Below are 7907 nucleotides of genomic sequence, written 5' to 3'. Positions count from 1 at the left end.
CTGCCAAAGGGGCCCTCCCAAAACGGGGAGTGAGGAAGACCTCCTTCTCTTCACGGCTGAAGTTCTCCCTGCCTTTCCTGGACGGGAAGGATAGCACCTACGCCCGCTGCCGTCGGTGACTTTTAGTCCCCCTGGAGAGGAAGAAATTCTTTCCCGTGGCCGAACCCTGGCGGTTCGTTCGTGCTGCAGAGGACGTGACCCTCTCTGACACACCCAGGAACCTCCTCGCTCCGGGTCGAGGAGAGGGAGTTCTGTTCTGTGGTTTAGAATGGTGCTTAAAAAGGGATGTCGCTTACAAAGGGTCCTCGTCCCCCTTCCTAAACCTAAACGGACGGCTCGGCTCGGAGGCGTGAGATACGTTTCGCATCCTCCTCGTCGTCTTCACTCAAAGTTTTATTGGAGTTTGGAAGATTTTATTTTTTGTCTTTCCTTTTTCTCCCCAAAGCCCCCCGGTACGTAGTTGTGTGTTCTTCGCGGTGGGTCCTTCTAGCGGTGGTATGTGGGACGCCGCCTCAGCGTGGTTTGATGAGCAGTGCCGTGTCCGCGCCCGGGATCCGAACGAACCGATGAAACACTGGGCTGCCTGCAGCGGAGCGCGCGAACTTAACCACTCGGCCACGGGGCCAGCCCCTTACTGGATTTTCAAAACAACTCCGGGGGCCGGCCCGGTGGCGCGGCGGTGAAGTTCGCACGTTCTGCTCCGCCGGCCCCGGGTTCGCCGGTCCGGATCCCGGGCACAGGACCCGGCACCGCTTGGCGAGCCACGCTGTGGCAGGCGTCCCACCTGGAAAGTAGAGGGGGATGGGCACGGATGTCAGCTCAGGGCCAGTCTTCCTCGGCCGACAGAGGAGGATTGGTGGCAGATGTTCGCTCAGGGCTCATCTTCCTCAAAAATAAAATAATAAATCGATTCGATAAAATGTCAAATAACACAACCGCGGGATCACGCTTAGAGTCACCCTTGGCCCGATGATGCCACTCCCCACCCCCCCCACCCCCCTGCCCCCCACCATTTGGAGGTGCCGTCAGTGGGATTCGTTCCTGTTTGTCCATCTTTCTTCCTCTTTTTTTTTTTTTTTTTAAAGACTGGCACCCGAGCTCATTGCCAATCTTTTCTTTTCTTTTTATTCCTCCTCCTTCTTCTTCTTCTCCCCAGAGCACCCCAGTACCTAGTTCTATATTCTCTTTGAGGGTCCCTCTGGTTCTGCCGTGTGGGACGCCACCTCAGCGTGGTTTGATGAGCGGTGCCGTGTCCGAGCCCAGGATCCGAACCTTCCAAGCCCCGGGCCGCTGAAGCGGAGCGTGCAAACTCAACTGCTCGGCCACGGGGTCAGCCCCTTCCTTCCTTCCTTCCTTCCTTCCTAAGGAGGAGGAGGCAGGCACTGTGTGAAGTCGCCAGTGAGTCTGTGGAAAGAGACGGAGGATTTCCCATGGGAAGCCGGGGCGGGGGACACGGACCGATGTCGTGCGAACTTGAAGGTGAAAGATCAAAAAACCCACACACGCCTAGAGCGGCGGGTTGCCCGTTAGGAGTTTGCTTGCCGGGCCCATAACGCAGGGCTCATCGATGAGCCAAACCGTCCGTGATCCTCAAGCAGTCTAGTAGGGTTAGAGAAAGGAGGGGGGCACTCTTTCTGCCCCAGATGAGGCGAGTTTCTCAGACAGCCACCCTGCCCCAACATCTTCCCTCCCTGCCTCCCGGCCCTTGGTGGACTGCGGCCTAAGGGTGGGGGAATTGAAGAAAGCCGTTCAATGGGAAAAAGCCCGAGGCCATGGGAGAGAGCTTCCTGCACTTGAATGAAGCCCTGACGCCAGGCCCATCGGAATGAATGGGCCTGACCTCCCCTCCCCCCTCCCCCCTCCCCCCTCCCAGGCTGGCGACTCGGCAGTGGAAGGCTAGGGGTTTCTTCCGAAATGGTGAACCGGCCCCCTTGTCCACAGGAAAACCACACACGGGTACAGCCTAGGCCGGATCTCAGGCCAAGTCGTCAGGGTGGCAAGATGATGGCGGATGAGAGGAAACTTGTTCTGGGACCGCACCGCCCCCCCCCCCATCGCCTCTCTGGCTGAGAAGAGGGCTGGGGAGCGGTGAGGGTCAGGGGGAGAGTGGGGGCGGGGCCGGGACAGGGACCACCGGGCAGTAGGACGGGAGTAGCCCTGAGGCCTGCCTGCCTGCTTCCTTCCCTGCCGGCGCAGGGCTGAGAGAGGCACGGGGCACGCTGGCTCCTGCCCCTTCACTCATTCGGGAAGCCTCCTGTTGTTGCTCCTGAGGTGCCGGCTGCGGTGACAGACAGAGCAAAACTCCTCTCTCTGTCTATTTCTTCAAAGGCCCGAGTCTGAGCTACGACAGATTCCCCTGTGGCTCAACCCGCAACCTCCCATCCTGCCAGACCAGACCCCTTGTCTAAAAACCTCCACTGGAGGAGCTCTTCCACCTGACTCGGAAAGGAAACACCAGCCCCGCCTCAGCCTCACACCCACCACCACCACCACCACCCGCCCCCCCCCCGCCCCACTCTCCTCCGGACCCAGATACCTAACAGAGGGAACAAAAATCCAAAAATCCTGCTGCTCTCCTTCTACCACCTCCACTTCAGAAGAGTCAGTCTCCCCCGAACACCTCAGACTCTGTGACTTCCCGCGGCCTCCCTTTCCCCGTCCCCATTCTCTCCCCGGACGGGCCCCATCTTACACTTGAACGACAGCTCCACCGCTCGGGGCAGCTGGACACGATGTCCCAAAGTGGCCCGGACGGTAGCCTGGTCGATTCCAAAGGACCCACGCACGCAGTCGGCCATAAACGTGGTGTGGAGATCGTGGACGTTTGCGGGCCTCTGATCAAATCACTGCTCCGGGGACCCCGGCGTCTAGGACCCGTCTTCTCCGTGTTCTTCACACCGTTGCTCCTGGGCCGGTTATTCTCTTCCCTCTCACTGACCTTAACGTTTTGTCTCTGCCATTGAATTTTGACTGTGCGAATGTGACTTGCCGCTGTAGGGCTGCGTGGATCTCTCAGGCATCCTGCTGTGCCGTGCGGGGGGGGGGGGGAATCCTTGGTGGGTGGGTCGATAGACGTCCCTTTGGTTGTGCCCTGGAGGGGAGAGACAGAGGGGACGACTCAATCCACCACGAACGCTGATGTCGCTCCGATAAACCTGTAGCGGTGATTCTAGTTTATGGCCCGTGTCCTGAAAATAACTTCCCGAAGGGCCAGCCCGGCGGCACAGCGGTTAAGTTCGCACGTTCCGTTTTGTCAGCCAGGGGTTCGCAGGTTCGGATCCAGGGTGCGGACGTGGCGCCGCTTGGCGAGCCACGCTGTGGTCAGCGTCCCGCCTATCAAGGGGAGGGGGATGGGCACGGATGTTAGCTCGGGATCACTCTCCCGGGGCAAAAAGAGGAGAATTGGCAGCAGGTGTCAGCTCGGGGCTCGTCTTCCTCGAAAAATAAATTAATTAAATTAATAAAAACAACTTCCCAAACCTCTCTGATAACTTGAAGCTTTGAAGTTTTGCGAGGTGAAATCAGGTGATAAAAAAGTCCACGGACAGGGGCGGCCCCGTGGCCGAGTGGTTAAGTTCACAAGCTCCCCTTCGGCGGCCCAGGGTTTTGCCGGTTCAGATCCCGGGCACGGCACGGACACGGCACCGCTCGTCGGGCCGTGTGGAGGCGGCGTCCCACATGCCACAACTGGAAGGGCCCTCAACTAAGATAGACAACTATGTCATGGGGGGGATTGGGGGAGAAAAATCGGGAGGGGGGAAAAAAAAAACAAAAACGGAAGATTGGCAACAGGCGTTAGCTCTGTGAGGGCCGATCTTCCTCACCCAAAAACTAAAGTGAGATGAAATCAAATAAAGCGAAGGAAAAGATAAACCTATGAAATCCCATGTTTCTAAAAGTGGCCAAGTGTTTAGACATTGGCCAAGCGACGGAATGCTCATGGGAAGGACAGTTCCTAATTGCTGGCTTCTTAGTTTTCACCAAAATTAAGGTTCGTGAGGGTTAAAAAATCTACTTAACAAATGCGATGAAAGCCACTAGGCCGGCCCGGTGGCGCGCTGGTTAAGTGTGCCTGTTCCGCTTCGCCGGCCCGGGGTTCGCCAGTTCGGATCCCGGGGGTGGACGTGGCACCGCTGGGCGAGCCACGTGGTGGTAGGCGTCCCACATATGAAATAGAGGAAGATGGGCACGGAGGTGAGCTCAGGGCCAGCCTTCCTCGGCAAAAAGAGGAGGATTGGCAGCAGTTAGCTCAGGGCTCATCGTCCTCAAAACAAAACAAAACAAAACAAAAAGCCACTAAAAGTGAATATGGGAAACATCTTTGTGTTCAAGGAAAGTGAGATGGCTGCCTTCAGGCAAGAGGGCCTAAAAAGTAAAGATCGTTTTGTCTGTGAAAAGGTGATCAAAGTTTCACGGGGAAAATAATCTGAGAAAAAGGCCTGTTCGTGGTCAAGTGGCCTAAAATTGGAACGAGTGGACAGATAGAAATGGCGAGCGATAGGATCTATGGGAGTCTATGAGGAAGCCATTGGGTGTCGGCCTAATTCGGCCTGACAGTGTTTTTCGAAAAGGGCCTGACGTGGCCGTCGAGCACGCATCGCATCGTAGATCCGCTTTACACATTTCCTACGGCAAGAACCAATGCCCTTAAGGGAAAGGAGCAGCTTCCCCGTGCTCGGGCCTTTCCTTAAGGAGAGGCATCTTTCCTTAGGCTAGGAGCGGATGGTTGCGCTCACCTTTGACCATCCGGCTCCCCTGTGACCACCCAGGCCCAGACAACAGACCTGCCACCCAGCAGTGTCTGTCGATCGCTGTGCCGACAGAGCAGTCTCGCGACTATCATCCAAGGGACCTTTCGATCCTATGTGAAACGTCCTCTCTGGGGGTCTAGAAGCACTCTGTACACCCCACTTCCCGGGCACCCTCTCTTCCTTCGGGAAGAAAGGCCCCGGGCCACAGTCCTCACATTTTAGCTCAGAATAAACGCACCCCGATTTTCACGGATAGATTGGTTCCGGATTATTTCCGTCGACAGAATGGAATCAAGTCAATGAGTTTCAAGATCGGAGGGAAGCTGATGCAAAATCAGAATTTGTTTTTCTCACTCCCGAAAGGATACTTTTCTCTAACTTCTAGTCTCCTCCTGATAAAGACATTGGAAAAGGTTTCTCTTGACCTCTGAGGGAATCGACACCAAAGACAGAGATCCTCCATTTTGTCAGAATGATTTCCTAGGCCTCCAATGGAGGAGGCCTCCCTCGGACGGGAGCTCAGCTTTTGTTTTGCAACAGTTTTCCTCTCTCTGCTTGCCTTTAACATCTCCTTTCCCGTTCTTCTTTTTTGGAAGGGAAATACGTGCACCGCTGGGGAAAAAAAAAAAAAAAAGAATTTTCTAAATGACCAAAGAAGATCTACGACTGTTGTTATTTTGGTTTCACGGAGCAGTTCCACGTCCACATTTACTCCATTTTAAACACCCACACACACTCACAGCACGGCGCTGTGAGGATGTCCCGGGGAACTCGATTTGTGGAGGGAATGGCTGTGAGGTCTCTGCCCCCCAACCCCCACCATTTGGGTGCTTCTGCTTGTTGATGAGGACGGGAAGCCCTGCTGAAATCCATATTCTTATCACCACACGTGCATCTGCACCCATGCTCCCCCCCGTGTGTCGTCTTTGGGCTTTGCTGTGGCCCCGTGCGGAGGGAGACCTGTTTTGTGTTGTAAACTTTTCCGCGGCCAAGCGGCTCGGTCCTTTCCTCTACGACTTGTGGGCTCTGTCTGTCCGTCTGCCTTAGAGAGACCCTCTGGGCCGGAAGTGACAGGCTGCACACAATTCCTGACAGACTGCGGACAATTCCTCCGTCGTCACGGTCCTTCTCTGATGACGTGCATGGTTTCGGTTTGACAGCGACCCCCACCCCCCACCCCGCCGTGATTTTCTAAGTCCTCCCGGGAGCCCGGGAAGTGCTCGGGCCGCTCCGGGAAGCGGGGGCCGGCAGCCCCGGCCTGCCCCGTGGCATCTCCGGGGACTTTTCCACCTCTGTCCGCGTCAGCCAGCCGGCAGCCCCGCGCCCGGCCCGGCCCAGAAGTCACGTGGGGAGTCTGTCCCCTTCCTGGCAAGCCCACCCACCCCACCCCCCTCCCCGCCGATTTTCCAACACCTCCTTCTGCGCCCAGGGTTGCCCTGTGCTGCCTGGGAGCTCCGAGGTGGACACCCTGGGGCCTCACGTGGTGACCTCCCGCCCGCCCCAAGCGGGCCCAGAGAGAAAGAGAGAGAGAGAGAGAGACAGAGAGAGACAGAGACAGAGACAGAGACAGAGAGAGACAGAGACAGAGACAGAGACAGAGACAGAGACAGAGAGAGACCTGACCCGGCGGTGGGCTCAGGCTGTGCACTCTCGCTGGCTGGTGACCCGGTTCCCTCCCGCTGACCCCTCCGCGCCGGTCGTTGGGCGCCATCTGGCGGCCGCTTTTACAGAGTGGCCCTCCTCCGGAGCCCCGGCGACATGAGCAAGGGATGGGACTCGCAGGACGTCTGTGTGGTTTCCAGTGTGGGGCTGTGTGGAACAGAGCTGCTAAGAACATTCATGCCCCGGATTCTGTGTGAATGAACAGGAACGTGGCCGCAGCCCCCACCCCGCCCCCCGCCCCAGCCCCCGGGAGTGGTGGGAGTGGTGCCCTCCAGACCACCCTCGGGTTGGATGCCTCCCTCCCTGGAAGGACTCACGGGACTCCACAAAAGCTGACTTCCTGGAGGTCCAGCGGAGACCCCCAAGGCCCAAGGCCCCCCCCCCCCACCCACCCACCACAGATCACTGTGGAAGCCTTAATGACCCAAGGCTCCAGCTACATACAGACGCTCTTAGGAGGCAAGATACACCAAAGGCTTATGTAGGTTGCCACTTTCGGTGGTTGTTTCCGCGGCGTGTCAGTTTTGGAACCCGCCACGCCCTTTTTCACAGAGGCCATACCGTTTCCCTTCACCACCAGTGAGGCGTGAGTGACTGACTTGGCTTCTCCGCGACCTGACTAGCAGTTTGATCCTGTTCCGGTATTTGGAAGAAGGCAGTCTCACCCATGTGTCCCCACAATGTCTCCCTCTAATTTTCTCACTTGCTTTTCCAGGGAACAGCTCACATCTTTTCATGCGCTTATCGGTCATCCATGCGTACCTCCTCCACCCCAGGTGAAAGTGCCTGCTCTGTCTATTGGTCTTCCATTCTTTTTGTATTTTTCAGTGTTGATTTCCCCCGGGTCTCCACTCCATTGTGGGTTTTGTTTTTTGTTTTTTGTTTTTTGTTTTTTTTTTTTGCTTAAAGATTGTCACCTGAGCTAGGCACTGTTGCGCTGCTTCCTCAGTTTCAGAGGGTACCTTTTTCAGGGTTGCTTTTTGACCGGGTCTCCTCGCCATTGTATTTTTTTATTTTATTTTTTTTGCTTAAAGATTGCCACCTGAGCTAGCCTCTGTTGCCCATCTTCTTCGGTTTCAGAGGGTAGATTTCTCAGTGTTGCTTTTTCGCCAGCTCTCCACGCCCTTGCGTCTTTTTTTTTTCTGCTTGAAGGCTGCAACCTGAGCTAGCTTCTTTTGCCCATGTTCGTCAGTTTCAGAGGGTGGATTTCTCCGTGTTGCTTTTTCCCCAGGTCTCCACACCCTTGTGTGTTTCTTTGGCTTAACGATTGCCACCTGAGGTAGCCTCTGTTGCCCATCTTCGTCCGTTTCAGAGGGTGGATTTCTCAGTGTTGCCTTTTCCCCAGCTCCCCACGCCCTTGTGTGTTTCTTTTGCTTAAAGATTGTCACCTGAGCTAGGCACTGTTGCCCTGCTTCCTCAGTTTCAGAGGGTACCTTTTTCAGGGTTGCTTTTTGACCGGGTCTCCTCGCCATTGTATTTTTTTATTTTATTCTT

General features: G+C 56.0%; 1 long non-coding RNA gene across 1 annotated transcript; it reads right to left on the bottom strand.

Moving 5' to 3' along the window:
- Positions 1-377: 377 nt before the first annotated feature.
- LOC139043103 (uncharacterized) lies at positions 378-6429 on the bottom strand. The gene is made up of 4 exons (XR_011500184.1): positions 6375-6429; positions 2693-3091; positions 1170-1404; positions 378-882 (listed from the first exon to the last, which is right to left on the bottom strand). It is a non-coding gene; the product is annotated as an uncharacterized lncRNA (long non-coding RNA).
- Positions 6430-7907: the final 1478 nt, after the last annotated feature.

The sequence above is a fragment of the Equus asinus genome, unplaced genomic scaffold (assembly GCF_041296235.1).
Source record: "Equus asinus isolate D_3611 breed Donkey unplaced genomic scaffold, EquAss-T2T_v2 contig_159, whole genome shotgun sequence".
Taxonomy (NCBI): domain Eukaryota; kingdom Metazoa; phylum Chordata; class Mammalia; order Perissodactyla; family Equidae; genus Equus; species Equus asinus.
This window is presented reverse-complemented; position numbering and strand designations above follow the sequence as displayed.